At 34.4% G+C, this 18,756-nt stretch overlaps 2 pseudogenes; one reads left to right on the top strand and one right to left on the bottom strand.

Annotated features, from left to right (window-relative positions):
* The first annotated feature begins 1,386 nt into the window (after nt 1-1,386).
* On the top strand, nt 1,387-12,856 carry LOC120147925 (annotated as a pseudogene).
* Nucleotides 12,857-13,520: 664 nt separating this feature from the next.
* On the bottom strand, nt 13,521-18,406 carry LOC120147942 (annotated as a pseudogene).
* Nucleotides 18,407-18,756: the final 350 nt, after the last annotated feature.

Below are 18,756 nucleotides of genomic sequence, written 5' to 3'. Positions count from 1 at the left end.
GTGAAAGGAGGATTTAATTAATAAATAAATAACCAAATTGTTTACAAGTCAAGCTTAAAAAATAGACTTAATATCATAATAAGTGCTCAAACTATACTGATTTTCTCAAATAGGTGCCTAACTATTTTTTGTCTCATCCATGTGTCTAACGTTACAAACATTACCCATTTAGTTGCTCGGGCTGTCAATGGCATTAATCACCACCGTTAAATGACACATGTCACAGTATGGTGATTTTGAAATTTATTTTTTAAATAAAATATTAAAAAAATTATGATATTTATAAAAAACACTAACTTATCTTATATTATAAAACAACCCAAAATCTCAAATCCTAACATTAATCCATTGTTGCCTCCCTTTCCGGCCACAACCACCGCCAATGAGCTAGTACCTGCCATCCTCCTACTCATACATATCATATTTTCCGTCGATTGGCCGTCAAAATCGCTTGGAATTTCGATTTTAATCCTAGGGTTCAGGGGTTTAAAACGTTGATTCGTCATCGATAGGTCATCAATTAGTCATGATTTCATGGGGATTTGGTCGTCCGGGGAGGGGAGGTCGGGTGGAGCCTCGTCAACGGCAAAGCGACATGGGTTTACGGGTTGAAATGAAGGTTTTCAAAGTTTTGGATTTATTTCAAAATCTGTGTTTTCTGTTTTTTTATATAATTTTAAATTTTTTTATTTTAAATAAAAATTTTAAAATTACCAAGTTGTGACACGTGTCATTTAACGGAAAAATTAACACCGTTACCGGCCTAGGCACCTAATGGGTAACGTTTGTAAAGTTAAGCACCTGGATGAGACGAAAATTAGTTTAGGCACCTATCTGGGAAAATGGGTATAGTTTGGGCACTTATTTTGGTATTAAGCCTAAAAAATAATAGGAGAAAACATGGAGCAATGAAGGCTGCTTGTGGGGAATACGACGGGGATGGTGATCTGTTGATAAACCATGATTCAACAATTGTAGCAATGAAAAAATTGACAAATCATTTATCTTAATGTTGAATACATACCGAGATCGATATTAAATTATACAATTATTACAACCCTAAATTCAAGGAACACCATATCATCGAGGAAAGAAAATATATACTTGCAACCGTGAGCTTTTGTAACTGCGAATTGAATATGATGCTTTGTAGAGTGCTTTTAATATCTCCATTTCGTATTTTAATTTGAAACTCGAGAACAATTTTGATTGAATTTGAATCTTGGCCAGTATGATAATGATTGTATGCATGTTGAGTTTTCGGGCTTAATCCAAGGCAGCACTGGAGTTAAAAATATATATGAGTGGAGTTTTAGCTTTTCTTTCGAGTCAAATTCAGGGCTAACATCCTCTCAACATTTTCTGTTACGGTCAACGTCTGCTTTAATGAACCCAACAACGAATACAGCTAATTCACCACCGCTTTCGTTGGCTCCTTCAGGTTCGGATTCCATTTTCATTGCTCAAGGGAAGACCAGTAATTAAGTCATCTACTTGTCTTTGAAAACAAGGTTCAGGGACGTCGGTCGTTGGAGTGGTAACTACCAGAGCTTTCTTTTAGCCTTTTGCGGTAGCTCTAATATGGATTTACTCTAAAAAGTTCGAAAAAACAGTAAGTCTTTTGCGTCGGAGATCATCAAACAGCCAAAAGAATTCACTATAAAGAGCTTAAAAGAAGTCACGAGATACTTCAATAGCAATAGAATACAAGAACCGTCGTTGGCTTTTCCATGACCAAGATATATAAATCCTTATTACGCGTGCGACACATATTACTGAATCATACACCATGACATGGAAGAGTTTGCAAACTACTGTGCATGCTGGTATAATTCCTCCCTTAGTTGAGCTTCTTAGAGGGAGGTTGAGTTGGGCTGAACAAAGAGTGGCAGTTCGAGCCCGAGCCCTAAGACACTTGGCTACATATTCTAGAAGAAGAAGAAGAAGACACGTGAATTACTTTTTATTTTTTAATTCTCAACTCAAGAAGAAGAAGAATATGAATTTTTTTATTTTTCATTTGTCAACTCAAATTTCTCTTAACAAGTTAATGGAAATCAATTACCAATGGAATAAAATCGAACAAATCAATAACGCAAGAGACCAAACACATTTTGGTGACAAAGTCAATCACACTGAAATAAATGTGACTATTCGTATAGTTTACCCTTTTTATTTGTTAGGTAAACTATACATATGATCCCTTTTATTTTTTTCGTCTGATTTAATCATCAATTAAAAAAAATAGTGATTTAGATCTCTTACATTATCGATTCGTTCGATTTTAGTCAATTGACCGTTAACTCCCACGTAACCATTCATCGAAGTCTAAATTAATAATTAAAAAATTATTTATATATATAACTTAATTTACTCACAATTAAATTGATTCTTCCATATCTCTCAATCTCGTTCAATCGGACTCTGAATTAACTTAACTATGACATAGTCACAAAGCATATTTAAAGTTCCGAAAGCTATCCAAAATTACATCATTGGTATCCATCTCGAATACGGGTGAGCAAAACTCGACTCGATTCGAAAAATTGATTTTTCTTACTTGAAAAATCATTTTTTTTACTTGACTCGACTCAAATCAAATTGACTTTGATTTGTAATTTCATAAACTCGATTCAAAAAAAAATTTAGGTTCAAATCGAGTTGTAAATTCACTTTTTTCTTAAATAATGGGATGTACTGGCCCCTAGGGGCTTAGTACATCTAGGGGCCAGTACATCCGCCCCTGCTCTCATGAAGCTTAATTAGTATATATTTTCTCTTCAAATTGTGTTGTGTGTCAGGCTGTCGGCCATGGGATGTCAAGTTCATTTATCGACCAAGTCCGTGGAGTTGCAAAACCATTTTTTGGATTCCCACAGGAAGAGAAGTTGAAATGCTCCAGAGCAGCTGATGGGGCAGAAGATTATGGCCGTGATGTGGTGGTTTCAAAAAAGTAAGTTCTTGACTGTAACACTCGCTTGTTTCTCAAGGTATTTCCAGAAAATCAAAGAATGCTCAATCTGTGGCCTGAAAACCCAAATAATTTCAGGTATAAGAATCCACACTTAACGACAGATATGAACCATTACATTCTATATAGTTTGTGATTTGTTGATAATTTATATTTTATAAACCATGAGTTATGTGCTGACAGTGATAGAACAATTAACATTTTATGTGAAAAGTCTTTCAAAAAAACCATATATAGATATATGGGATGGATACGGCACCCGAACCCGACGGATTTCAATCTAATCCGATTCGATTAGATTGATTTTTAAAAAAAATAAAATTGGGTTCGGATTGGTCTGGGTCGAGTTTTTTAGTGAATAGTTTGGGTTAGATCAGGTTTGAGTTTAGGGGGAAAATACCTGATCCAGCCTAAAAAATAATTATATATATTTAGAGATAATTGTCATAATGCCCTCTATATTAGTTTTTCAATTAAGTTTATTTTTTATTGAATACAATTAATAATTTTATATTATTTCAGGTCGGAGTCGGATTTTATCTCAAAAGTCAGGTCAAGTTTCGGGTCAGGTGATATTACCCTATACTCGGGTTGGATCGAGTTTCTAATGGAGGGTATAAAATTTTTGGGTTTGGGTCAGGTTGGTTGATATTTGTGTATGTGAGTGTACTAAAATATGGCACGCGAATTGTGCAAATATACACAATCAAACAAGTAATAGCAGTGAGTGAGTATTATCTCCAAAGGGATTGGAGGGATTTCCAAATTAATTTAATGCACTAAATATATTGATTCTAATGTATAGATAGATGGTGGTATGAACAATTAATGGGAATGTTGTGGCGAAATAGCAAGTATGAAGGTAAAAGTTGTGGCAAACAGTGAAGTAAAATTAAAGAATGCTAAGGTAAAAATGTTTGAGAATCTAGATAAGAAATAAGATAACTTGACAACATCGCACAAACAATCTACAATAGGGATAATTAGCAGGGTTTTACTGAGGAATCCTTTGTCTTATCTTCTAGAATGGTTCATGCCTTTCATGCATATATTGCTCGATGGAGTTTGCTAAAAATGTTCCTAGGCTATCTCTAATAAAGAACCTGACAGTAAAATGTTACGGCAATACCACTCAGCGAAAATAGCAGCAAGATCCTATCGACTTAGTCCTACTCCTTTTAGTCATTGAAATCCTCTCCTTATTTCTAAGGCAGATTAGGGCTTTGCTTCCCAGCTCAGTCTAATTGCTCACATTGATCTAACTTAACTCTCTTGATATTAGGCATCAAACTTAGAAAATGATTAACTCTCAATTGCTCTAACAATTCTAAGTAAATAAATACAATGAGCAAAGCAAGTATATAACCTGAAAATATAAACCCATTCATTTCAACAAACACATAATCATCCAAAGAAACCTCACACCAAATAAGTTAGTTATTGGTGGGGTACAAATCATCCAAAAGAATAATTTGTTTCATTACAAAGCCACAAATAAATATGAGTGAAAACAATAATAGAGAAGAGAACTCCCAAGTTATTGTGAGCTTTCTTGAACCATCATGAACAGCCTTAGCAAGCTAGCTTCTCTTGAAGGCCTAGCTTGTTATCCCCTTGAAGCTTGGCTATGGAGGACACCATGAAAGGAGGAAGAAAAGGAAAGAAAATAGAGAACTGTTGGTAGCCGCCTTTCCTCTCTGTCTAATCTCATATTCCCCAAAAGCTCTCTTAAAATGTAGGATATCATTATCTATTTATACTAAGGGAATCCCTAGGGTTTTGTGCCAAAATTCCTTTGTACCCTAGGTATCATTCCCTTCACATGAATGGGTAGACATGGATGGCAGTGGGGCTCACAAGGGCTGCTGGCAGAGGAATTCAGTGAGCATGGATAGTTGGCAGCTCTCATAAAATATATTTGTCATTTTTGTCTTTTTCTGCCCAGGAACGCTGTCTAGAATGATGTAGCATTTCACCAAGTCTCCTCATCCAGAATGTTACGGTAAATCTCTTCCTCTCCTTTAGCCCTATTCACCTGCACATCAGCAAAAGAGCACAACCTTTCCCATTAAGCAGCATCAGTTTTCAAAATAAAATGTTGTAGCAAAACCTCACTACCATATGCAACTATATGAGCCTAAATGCAACTACATGCAACTAAATATGCTTTTAGACAACAAATAACCTAAGTGAAAAGGTACAAAACATAGCCTTTTTACGAGGCTATCAGTCAAAAACTCGACCCAACCCGATCCATGTCCATCTAGGGATGGGCATAGACCCGAACCCAGGGTTCCAACCTGACCCGACTTGATCGGGTTGATTTTTTTAAAAAAAATTGGGTTTCGTTCAGGTTTTTAGAGTGAAAGTTCAGGTCGAGTTTGGGTTTAAGGTGAAAAATACCTTACCCGACCCAACCTGAAAAATAATATAATTTTATTATATATATATAGGGATAATTGCAAGAATACTCATCTTTATATTATTTTTCAATTAAATTATTATTTTATTGAATAAAATTAGTATTTTTATAAATATATTTATTTCGTGTTGGGTCTGGTCAGCTTTTATTTAAAAAAACTCGGGTTGATTTTAGGTCGAGTAAAGTTATTCTAAACTATGGTCGGGTCCAATTCAAATAAAAGAGGGTTTTTTTTCCGGCCGGGTCAGTTTAACCGAAAATCTGACCCGACCCATACTCATCCCTATGTCCTCCCTAGTATGTCTATATATATATATAAGAGTATAATTTTCATTAATATCAGAAGAAGATGAATACAAAAAGATTTAGAAAAAACAATTAACATCTAATTCTAACCATAATATTTATTTATATGAATAAATATTTAATTAAAAAAAGAAGTAGAAATCTATTCAAAGTAGATGTTTTATATAAAAGAAAGAAAAATTCCACACTTATAACCAAACTAAGTTTCTTACTTTCTATAATTATCTCTTAATTTATTTTTGTCATATTGAATTCAAGTCAAACTCTAACAATCTTCACATTGACATGAAGTTTGAAAGGAGTTTAAGACAAAATCTCAAATTCAATAAAATACTCAAACTCAACAAAAAAAAATCAAGTCTTTACATCGACGAACAAATTCTTCACATTGAGTACATATTGTACACTTCTTCCATGAAATCTCTTAAAGGAGTATTCTTCAACAATGATTGTCAATAGAATTCAAGCCTTCTCAAAACTTAGATGTACGAGATAACTTAGTCTTTATCTTGGTAAACTATCATAAGTGACAACTTTACTCACAATTATATCATCACAAGCAATATGATGCACAACATAATCTCGATCATCAATGACAATTCTCTTTAACCACTCATAACACTTTAACCTCAACAAATCTCTGTATAGATTTAGTTTCTTTTCTAGGTATATTCTCGATGATAGAACATGTGAAGAAATAATCATTCACTCAATGTTAATAATCTTTGTGTTGACTTGAAATTATTAATCAAATATCTTATGTTCACGAAACTGAATTTTTTAATTCTCAAATATGTTATACCTATTAAAATGAATTTTCTTTTGCTTCTCAAATAAGAGCAGAGTTCGAAAAATTATTTTTTGGGTTCTAAATTTAAAGAAAAATTATTTTGGGGTGTCAATTTAGAAATTGTATGAAGAATTTTTTTCAAATGGATGAAAATGATTAATGAGTGTCAATTTGTGTTTAAGAGTGTTAATACTATTTTTAAAATATGTAATTTTATTTAAAAATATTTTATATTAAATTTATAAAAAATAACTTTTTTTCTAAATGACATCCCCGTTATATTCTGGCTTCGCCAGTGTTCTCAAATATGTTATTCTAATGTAATTAAACTCTTTTCTCCTAAAATAGATATGTTCATGCTTATTTTGTGTAACATACAATCGTTATTTTCTTGATTCAATCAAGACTTATTTACTAGTAATCATATGATACAAAAGAGAAAATAATAGTCTCGTCTTTTATAATTGATGAATCCTAAAGAACATAAATTTTGGTATCCTTTCTCTTAATTTTCATCATACTAAGAAACTTCTTACAAATTTACATACTATCTGCCATGACGTAAATCTAGTTACGATCCAACATCTAAATTTTATACTTAAATAGTGTCATTATCATTAAAGATATTAGGACGTTCTAATACTAATTTGATGAAAATAACAATAAATATAGTGATTACACAATAAAATTGTTAAGATTTATAAATCTCGATCGATCAACCGAAATATGACAAGAGGGCATGAATTTGCTTTTGGAAAATTTAGGGAGTAAGGATAGAAATGATAGACAATTTGCACAATGTTATAGTGATTCAACTTCCTCAATGAAGTCTACATCCACTACTTAAGCTCCTCACATAGGATTTTCCAACAAATCCACTAATTTGTTCTTTCATTTTCAAGGATTAAGACTAACCTTTACAACTCCCTAGTTTTTCACTTGGCTAAACTAGAACCAAAACCCCTTAACAAAGCATAAGAAATGTGTAAACAATAAGACCTCTCTAGGTAGGTGTTTACAAAGATTTAGCTCACAAAACAAAACCTAAGGATATAATTAAGCTCAAAACATAAATATTTACAAGAGAAATAAAATAATGATTGGAAAGTTTTTCTCTTGTGTTTGATTGCTTGGATAGGTGTTGGTAACCTTCTTCAAGTGTCATAGGGTTGTTTTTATAAGTTGAAATGAGTCACTAGCCATTTCTAGTCATTGGGGATGTTTCAAAGCCATTGGGGATCAATACAGTCGTTACCTGTAACTTTAAGGCACAAGGGATTGATTTTTTTACTGAAATGACCGATCATTTTTCAAATATTTTGACAGTTATACCAAAGAGATCGATCCTTTTTGTGAAGCAATCGATTCTTTTCCTCGAGGGATCAATCCTTTTTCAATGGGATCGATCCTTTGGTCAAAGGGATCGATCCTTTGAGCCAAAGAAGCTTGGAAACATAACTTTAAAGTGCAAAACCGATCGAGTATGTTTTGAAAATGTTCGACTAAGTTTGAAAAACATTTAACTTTTATTTGGACTTTGAATTATTTTTGAAGACTTTGAATAAATTCAATTTAGTCCAAAAACATTTTTCTCTTATTTGTTATATCAAAACATAAGTTCTAGGATCCCCATTTTTGATATATCAAAACCTTTAAAAATAATCTTTGGCAAAACTCCCCCTTAATAAAACACTTAATAAAAAAGAGAAATATTTTAGAAAATATTAAAGCTTGTTGAAAACATTTTGATATTTCGATATAACAAATTAAGTTAAATGAATTTTAATATTGTGCAATAAAGGTTTTCTAAGTATATTCGATATAATTATTCGAATATCAAAACATTACTCTAAATCTTTCAAAAATTTTTAATCCTTACTCAAGTGTAAAATTAAGTTTTAATCTTAAAACAATTTCAAAATAATTTTACAAAGTATTTTGAACCATTTCAAAGCCAAAAATTCCAGATTGCTCAGAGGGAACCGATTCCCCCTTAATGGTTTGGCTCCGAGAATTCCAGTATGCTCGGAGGGAACCGATTCTCCCCCAGGGGGTACCGATTCCCCCCCTGTGTAACAGTCGAAATATTTGAATTTTACACTTAGGGAACCGATTCCCCATAGGGGGTACCGATTCCCCCCACGCTCCAAGCTGATTTATTAATTGTTTTCACACTAAAAGGGTTATATTATCTTCTCTAATCATCCCCAACGTTTAGAAGTGATTCAAGGTGTATTTAAGCAAGCTTAAAAGTCATTGATAAAAAACAAGAAACATCAAGCAACTAGAATCAAGAGAGAATCAAAGAGAAAGCATCAAACCTCAATTTTGAGCATTTCAAGCCTATTTTTCATTCAATATTCATCTTGCTTTCAAGAACACTTATTGTGCTCAATTGTATTCATTTTTTAGTGTTCTTTTCTTTGTTCTAGAATTGTGCAAACAATCTACCTTGTGAGGATTTCCATGTAAGTTTGCAAATTTGTATTGTTCTCTTTGGGAGAGAGTGTTCTCAAGAATTTGGGGTATAATTCTTGAGGGTTTGTAAGGTTACTCTTTGTCCTCAAAAGAAAGATAATTAGTGAATTTGTGGAAAATCCTTAGTGTGGATAGCTAAGGTAGTGGACGTAGACTTTGGTTGAGAAAGTCGAACCACTCTAAATCGCTATGCAATTTCTTTCAATTTCTGCAAAAGCTTCCACCAAATTTTATTGCCAATTCACCCCCCTCTTGGCCAATTCCGTCAATTGATTAACTCAACAAAGCTCCTCCTTTTTCATTCTTGAAATTGAATTTTTCAAACTATACTTCTCCCTTTTTTGTTATATCAAAAATAATTCAAGCTTTAAGGTTCTAAAATAACAATAGAGAGTAAGTAGTAATTTTAACATTAAAATCATTTGAAAGAGCAAAGCTCCCCCTCAACAAATGCATTCCAAAAACACCTTTTAGCTCAAAACTTAGACACTTAAAAAAGTATTGAATTTCAATAAGACGAACAAACAAGTTAGTAGCACATGAAATTCAATAAATCAAAGTCTAATTACTTTATGCAATATCATTAATAAGACATTATAGCTCATATGCATAAAGCACTTCAAAAATGTTATGCATTCAATATTGACATCAATTGTTAGAGAGATATCATAGGCAATAAAGTCACATGCATAAACATTTAAATTAAGGTCAAAAAATAAAAATTGTAAAAACAAAGCATTAAAATGAATTTTGACCAAAATTCATTTTGATGAATTCACATTTATGAAAAAATCTTTAAAACTTTACAAAATGTAATGTTATGCATTCAATATTGACATCATTGTTAGAGAGATATCATAGGCAATAAAGTCACATGCATAAATTTAAATTAAGGTCAAAAAAATAAAAATTGTAAAAACAAAGCATTAAAATGAATTTTGACCAAAATTCATTTTGATGAATTCACATTTATGAAAAAATCTTTAAACTTTACAAAATGTTCATCACAACTTTTTAACATACATGATATAGAAAACATAAAATCATTTAAAATCAAAACTCATGCATGCTTACCAAATGAGCAATCATAATGTAAAATAAAAAAACAATAAGAGTAGAGGTTACTCATTCCTTATATTGTTTGGCTAGAGCATTGAATATCTTCACTTTCATCATCATTGCTCCCACACACCTACAAGAGACATTCATTGGATTTTGGTATCCAAATTGCTTTGGGTCCTTAAAATTAGTTTGATGCCCTTGTTCCCTTAGGAACACATACTTGTCTAATTTTAAAACGTTTTCCTTTCTTTAAAGGTCAAGTATGTTTCATATGACCATGATAATGGTAATGTGAGCATTTTGCCTTTATGAAACCAGATGGATTATTTAAATGATTTATTTTCTTTGTTAAGCATCCAAGCTTAACTTTTAAATCAAAACTTTCTTTTTCAAATTTTTAAATTTCATTTTTGAATGCTCTAAATCATTTTTGAAAAGTCCATTTTTGATTTTCAAAATCCATTTTTGCTTTCAAAAGAAAATCATTTTCAACTTAAATTTGAAATTAGTTATTATATTTGGGGTTCATGGGTCTCAAACTCCAAACATAATTCATCATATGCATCTTGTAACTCATTAAAGAATATGAATCAAATTCATTAGAGTTCGAAGATACCTTGGGCTCTTCAAGAGCATTAGCACACCACATTTATTGTTTTTCTTTCTTGTCATGAAGTTCTTCGAGTTTATTTCAAAGCTCCTTGGCATTTGAACAAGAAGAAACGCCTTCATAGACATGAAACCAAATGCACAAAACAACATGTGCATGGTCTGGCATTTTGTTGGGCGTTCTTCATTTTTTGTCACTACACTCCTTCGTCTTCTTTTGGAGAAGAATAGCATTCTCAATCATCTCCCATGCATCAAGATCATGGATTGGATAAATAGCTTCATTAACTTCTTCCAATCAATAGTTAGATCCCATTGAAGTATGGAGGCTTGTCAATTGGTTAAGATTCTTCCATGTGGAACGAGTCGGATGTGGAGGTCATCTTCTCGATTGTGTCGGAAATGGATAGAGTTTTTTCAAGGATCGTCTCAAGGTTGTTAGAACTTCTAATGATTCAAGCTCTGATACCAATTATTAGGATTATGAAGCTCGATCAATCAACCGAAATAGCCAAGAGGGGGTGAATTGGCTTTTTAAAAATTTAGGGAGTAAGGAGAGAAAGGATAGACAATTTGCGCAATGATTTATAGTGGTTCAACTTTCTCAATGAAATCTACATCCACTACCCAAGCTCTTCACTTAGGATTTTCCAACAATCCACTAATTTGTTCTTTCTTTTTCAATGATCAAGAGTAACCTTTACAACTCCCTAGTTTTTCACTTGGCTAAACTAGAACCAAACTCCCTTAACAAATCAAGAAATGTGTAAACAATAAGACCTCTCTAGGTAGGTGTTTACAAAGATTTATCTCACAAAAACAAAACCTAAGAATATACAATTAAGCTCAAAACAAAAATATTTACAAGAGAAAGAAAATAAGGATTGAAAAGTTTTTCTTTTGTGTTTGATTGCTTAGGTGTTGGTAACCTTCTTCAAGTGTCCTTGGGTTGTTTTTTATAAGTTGGAATGAGTTACTAGTCGTTTCTAGCCGTTGGGGATCAACATAGTCGTTACCTGTAACTTTAAGGCACAAGGGATCGATCTTTTTACCAAAGGGATTGATCATTTTTCAAATATTTCGACGTTATACCAATGGAATCCTTTGGGAAGTGATCAATCCTTTCCTCGAGGGATCGATCCCAAACTCATTGTTGTCCTAGGGATCAATCCTTTTTCAAGGGGATCTATCCTTTGGTTAAAGGGATCGGTCCTTTGAGCTAGAGAAGCTTGGAAACATTACTTTAAAGCGTGAAAACGATCAAGTATGTTTTGAAAAGGTTTGACTAAGTTTGAAAAACATTTAAAAATATATATTAAACTTTTATTTGAACTTTGAATTATTTTCGAAGACTTTGAATACATTCAATTTATTCCAAAAACATTTTGCCCTTATTTATTATATCAAAATATAAGTTCTACAAAATAGATGCCAAGATTTTACCTAAAAAACTCTAGTGGGAAAAATCATGTGTAGAAGAGAAGAATTTTCACTAATATCGAAAGAAGATGAAGACAAGAGGATTTGTGAAAATAACTAAACTTCTAATTAATCCCTAATAAAACTAGGTTTTTACTTTTCTCCAATTGTCTCTTAATTAACTTGTGTTACATTGAATGAGTCAAATTCTTGCAGAAAATGGTGGTCTCCTGTATAAGGCCATGACAAAATCACTTAACATAGAGAGATAGCTTCTCAGGTCGGTTTGGAGACAACCTATAATGCATGTGAGGTTCAACTTCTACCCCTTGTTCAAAACTGGACAAAGTTCTCGGTCTCAACCTTATTCAGATAAATCCAATGTGCAGTCATATTGCAAGGTGAAGAAGTCGAAGGCCTTCAAATTGTCAAAGATGATAGATGGATCACTGTTCATGTAATCCCCCATGCTCTTGTTAGCCTTGGTGACCAAATGCAGGTAAGTATAATAAGTTGGACCATATGAAGTAATGGAATTTGTTTATGTATTAGTTGATGCAGATAATGAGTAACGGGATATTCAAGACCCATTGCACAGGGTGGTGACGAACAAGGGCAAGCTGAGGATATCAGTGGCAATGTTTAATGAGGCTGAGCCGGAGAAGGATATCGAGGCCAATGTTATACAGAAATGCGAAAAACTATGCTTTTTTAAACTATGAGTGCTATCAGAAAGGCAAAGTGGCACTCGACGAGGTAAAATTTCATGCTTAGAAATATGGGATCATGCAAGGATTAAGGCTCTTTAATACATTCTGATGCGTGCCTCTGTTATATAGCTGGTTTTAGTGTACTGTTGCCTCTTTGGATGTAACTTCATCAAGGCTTATTTGTCTATCCATAAGCAGAAAATAAGTCAATGATGCTTTTTTTTAATTAAAAAAAGAAAAGAAGAAAAGAAACTGAAGTTTCATTGAAATCTTTGAAAATTTTAGGGAACCTAATTTACTCCTCAAAATTTAAAGTGGAACGTAGATTTTTGGCCCATCTAGCCCTAATAGGCAATTATCGTCCGATACTGTTCACATTAAAAATGGGAACAGTAAGGTTTCCTAACAAAATTAAGGGTTCAATTGAAAATTTAGACAAATATTAAGGATTGATTTTGCCATGTTAATTTTCCATACGAATGAAATTTGGCTAGCCGAGTGCCTGCATGGTCCTCATGGGATCAGAGCTTGATGCCTTTTACCTGCAGTTACTAATCATCACAAATCACAATAGGACCATTTTACCTGCAATGTTTTTAGTCCACAGTTCAGCCTAAACTACTCATGAATTCAGAGCAATAAAAACAGAGTTGTGCTGGGAAAGTGAAACAAAAGCATTCTTCCATAAAAAAAAAAAAAAGGTGAATGCAGTTCTTACTTTTTCCAGATTGACCATTATCATCATCGTTGATGTCATTGTCAACCGTCACAAGGGAAATTTTCACTACTGATTTTAACCTTCGAGAGGATATGTCAAAATGTACTACAAACTATTACTTAAAACAAAGGAGTATTAGAACAAGAATCGGCATGGACTCGAACCATTGGACCATTAGGCGATGTTTTGTTTGACTTAAAATATCTTGAAAGCAGCCCACGTGTGTAGCAAAGAAGGGTGCAAAGACAAGTGATTCGACAGCCATTAGCTTGATGAGGATGTTCAGTGACGGCCCGGATGTATCCTTTAGAGGGTCACCAATGGTGTCGCCAATAACAGCTGCCTTGTGTGGATCTGATCCTTTGGGACAAGAGTTCTTGCATGGTCTGAAGCACCGGCCTGCATTCCACGACAAAGTCCAGAGCATAAATATATCATTAATTTCAAAATTGTCAATCATAAGGGTGGCTAGGAGAAGTCGGTCGAATAACGGATACCTCGATATACTTCTTGGCATTATCCCAAGCACCCCCGGTGTTTGATGCAGAGATGGCAATCTGCAAATATTACCGAGACAGGAACAACAATCAGTTGAAACTTCTGTAGTAAACATCTCAAGCAATTCAACACCATATGGTTGTGGTGACAATATATTAAAGACTCGTGAACATTACCTGGACACCAGAAACAAGTGACCCAGCAAGGACACCGGAGAGAGTTTCCACTCCAAAAAGATACCAACAATAAGGGGTGTGAGCATAACTAGCGCACCAGGAGGGATCATTTCTTTGATGGAAGCATCAGTAGAGATCTTAACACAGGTAGCGTAGTCTGGCTTAGCAGTGCCTTCCATGAGACCTGGGATCGTGTTAAATTGCCTGCGCACTTCCTCAACCATCTTCAAAGCAGCACTTCCCACACTCTCATGGTCATAGAACAGAACCAGTAAGGAAGCATTGCCCCGACAAGCAAACCAATAAAAACTTTAGGGGTCAACACATCAACGGTTGAAATAGCAGCACGGCTCACAAAAGCACCAAAGAGGGCAAGGGATACAAGGGCTGCTGAACCAATAGCGAATCCCTGGAAAAAAAATGCAGAACATTCAATAGTATAGTAATGGAAAATAAAGATTACAGTTTTTTCAAGCAAACACAAAAATAATACGTCGAGCAGAAATTGCAACTACACTTCAGGCCATAGTTGAAAACCTGTTCTTACAGATTTACCCTAAAGTGAAAACAAAAACTAGAACTTAGAAAATCAAGTGCGAGCTGGCTTCAAGGGACCAATACAATATTTTCCAAAGACCATCAGTGCTAACCGTAACACTAAAAGTCTAAAACCTGGTATACCAATGCAACATACAGATGCCATAGATCAATAAAAGGAGAAAAAGTATGGTTAGTGCTTAAGCAAAAACAGATCAAACCTTTCCAATAGCAGCAGTGGTGTTTCCTGCAGCATCAAGAGCATCAGTCCTCTCTCGTATTCTGTGGCTCATGCCAGCCATCTCAGCAATGCCTCCAGCATTATCACTGATGGGACCATAAGCATCAATAGCCAATCCAGTAGCTATGGTGCTCAGCATTCCAAGGGCAGCAAGCAATGCCATACATAGCAGCAAAGCTGAAACTAACAAAATGCTGATTGCAATAGCAAAAATAGGAATAATGCAAGACTTATAACCCAATGCAAGGCCAAAAATAACATTAGTCGCAGCTCCAGTCCTGCAGGAATCAGCAACGTCTTGTACAGGGCTGCAAGAGAAAGTACAGAGAATTAAACTCAAGAATAACAAATGATGGTTAAGGAGAAAAATACTATCCAAACAAATTACCTGTATGCATTGCTAGTGTAGTACTCCGTTACAAAACCAATAATTAGGCCAGCCCAAAGACCAACAGCAACACATAAGAATAGTTGCCTGCAGAGGAAATTCAATATTATACACTCGTTCTAATACAATCATATGAATTCTGCTCTTTCTCAATAAAAGAAGCACCGAGTGCTTACCAGTTCTTCACATCTTTCTGCTCTCCAAAATTGAAAATAGTAAAAGAAGATGGAAGAGCTATCCAACTAACAACTGCAATTCCAATAGTCATGAGAACAGTGGAGATGATAAGTTGCCTCTTCAATGATGGCTCAATTTCCTTAACAGCCTTGATCTCAAAGAAATCAGTTGCAAATAAGGTGGTGATTAAACAAACAATGATACCAACGGAACTTATGATGAGAGGATATAACATTGGAGTCAATTCATGATTGATGCCAAAAGAAGATATGGAAGCAACAAGTGCAGCACAAGATGATTCAGCATAGGACCCAAAAAGATCAGATCCCATTCCAGCTATATCACCAACATTATCCCCAACATTGTCAGCAATCACCTGAAAAAATTGAAGCAGTCAAGCAACTCAGTGATAAAGTCGCATCCCAGGAGGATGAAGGACAATTCAATTTCAGAATTCTAAATGCCATAACATATTTGTATATAAAGTAACTTACAGCTGGGTTTCTAGGGTCATCCTCGGGAATGTTCCTTTCCACCTTGCCTACAAGATCAGCACCCACATCAGCAGCTTTGGTATAGATGCCTCCACCAACTCTGCCAAAAAGTGCCATGGATGAACCTCCAAGTCCATAACCAGTGATGGCCTCAAAAAGACCACTCCAGTCATCACCATAGTAGAGCTTAAATAAGTTGATGGCAATGTAAAGCACGAAAAGGCCGTTAGCAGCAAGAAGAAAGCCCATGACAGCACCAGATCTAAATGCAGTGATAAATGCCTTTCCAACTCCCTTTCTAGCCTCCAGGGTGGTTCTAGCATTTGCATAGGTAGCAATTTTCATCCCAAGAAAGCCAGAAACAACTGAAGTGACAGCACCGAGCAAGAAAGAGATTGTGCTGAATATTGCAGTGGCAAGAGCAGGTTTGCACGTCTTAGATTGGTCATATGTGCAAGGCTGGCTCTTTGTGCTGAAACCCTCTACCGAGCCAAGGAAAAGGAAAATCAAGATTGCAAAAGCAACCATGAAAATGCCAACATACTGGTACTCGGTGAAAAGAAATGAGGTTGCTCCTGTAAACTCATAAATCCAAAATCAGCTAACTGGGGAAGTCTTTTTTCCCAGAAAATTAACAAGAGAAAACGAAATAAACAAAGCAACTAAGTATAAACCATTAACCCTCTGCAGACAACACAAAGTTCACCTGAACATTGTCTAGAGAACAATCTAGAGTTTTCTTATTACCGTCCTCACTTGATTTGATGCAGATTCAAGCAGAAAAGTAGTTGCATTTTGTAATGTGGAATTTTTGTTGACAGCAAATGAGAAAGTATTGATCTAAATATACTTCAATAGGGTAATTCACAATTTAAATCACTTCATTTAACATTAATTTTCTTGTTGGTCACAATCCTTCAAATTACATCATTAAACCTTTAATTAAGCGATGTTAAGTTCAGTGATATGATTTGGAAATGAAAGTGACTTGCATGAAGTGGAGTGGAGTTTCAATAAGAATAACTCATCATGTTTCAACATTAGAAGAATAGAAATGATTCTAAAGCATCCCACTTCCCAAAAGTGAATAAAGTGCTAAAGCATATAATATCATGAAATAGTGCAGCATCCGCTAAAATCAGCTTTTACTATGACAATCATTCATTCATACATGATATGACTTAAATTCTACGAAGCACTCAAAAAAATTATTTTTTTTCTTGTGTTTTTTTTTTGGGGTGGGGGGGGGGAGCAGGGGGATGGGATGATACTAAACAAACATTTCAGAGAAAGTAACTAATGGCACTTCAAAGTTGAGTCAAGGGCAGCCCTATACGAAGAATTTCAGATCTGGTACAAGTTCAACAAAAGAAAGAAGTACAAAAATCTTGTATACATAAACAATGACAATTGCATTGCGGAATTCATCAAATTCACGTTTCCATAGAATTTCAACATTGCAAATTAATCCGTAGGAAAAAAGTTTTTTCACATAGGAGATGCTCAAATTCTTCCAATGCCATCGTCATCCTTCATGTGCTAAAAGACCATTTAAAATCCAAAAAAAAAGGGCCTGGATCTCAATTATACTCTCAATGCGCAAACCGAGGAAAAAAAGGAAGCAGAAGAACCTACATCGATGTTGATTGTGAGATATAATAAATCAACACAAGTGGGTCCAAACTACAGATTCACGCCATTACCATACACTTCTATCTGAAGAAAACGTTCATTAAAGCACGTATTTTATTATCAAGACAGCTCGCAGAAGCTGTAGTTGCTCATGACTTTTAAAATGAAAATAAATATCCAACACTTCTGGAAAAAGATACAAACACTTTAGCATAGGCAAAAAATGAAGAATACGACCTCGTGCTCCCAAAACACTTTTCTTCTTTTTCCCTGTAGTGACTCACGAATAAATATCAAAATTTAAGCAGACAAACCAAAAACTCAACCAAGCCAAACATAAAGCTCACACAAAAGGAGAACAAAAAGATCTAAACTTTCAGAATATAAAACCAAATGTTTGAAAACTACAGGAAAAGTCGATTTAAAAAAAACAGATCGCAAATACATGTAAAAAAGGAGTGAAAAGAGTAACAACCTTCAGAAATGGCGGTCTGAATTTCAGCACATTTAAGAACAACGTTGTGGTCATTGAGACCTTCTTCTTCTTCAATGAGGTAATCGGCATACCCATTTTTGCCACCGGCACCGTTGTTCCCGGGGGAAGCAGAGTCTCGACCAGGGGAAAGCTTCACCTTGGAAACGATAACCCATTGAATGAGAGAAAAGGCAATTCCAATAACGGAGCAGACTGGGATCAGGATCTCCGTCCCGAGATCTGGCAAAATTGAAGACCCCATATTTACCACTGTCACAAAGAAATGAATTATACGCAACGACCGACGAGGATGAGAGGGGAATGGGAGAGGAACGGGGGTTATATATACGTAAATGTTGTGGTCTACAACTTTAAAAAATAAATAAATAAAATGACAAAATATTTTATTTTTATTAAATAATTGTAAGGAGTGGAAAAATCAGATCTGTTTTAATTGGAAGGGGAGAGAGAAGTTTTACCGTTACAAGTAAGAGGTGAAAATAAATTGTTTCCTCACCTTTTATTTTGGGGGTTTGAAAGGAATTTTACCATTGAAAATAATTTAGGATATTTAAAAATATTTTGAATTTAAGGCTTAAGTATATAAAAATATTTTAAAATAAAGATTTCTTATTTTGAGTAGATTAAAAACG

This window comes from Hibiscus syriacus, unplaced genomic scaffold (genome assembly GCF_006381635.1).
Source record: "Hibiscus syriacus cultivar Baekdansim isolate YM2019G1 unplaced genomic scaffold, ASM638163v2 tig00110945_pilon, whole genome shotgun sequence".
In the NCBI taxonomy this organism is placed as follows: domain Eukaryota; kingdom Viridiplantae; phylum Streptophyta; class Magnoliopsida; order Malvales; family Malvaceae; genus Hibiscus; species Hibiscus syriacus.
This window is presented reverse-complemented; position numbering and strand designations above follow the sequence as displayed.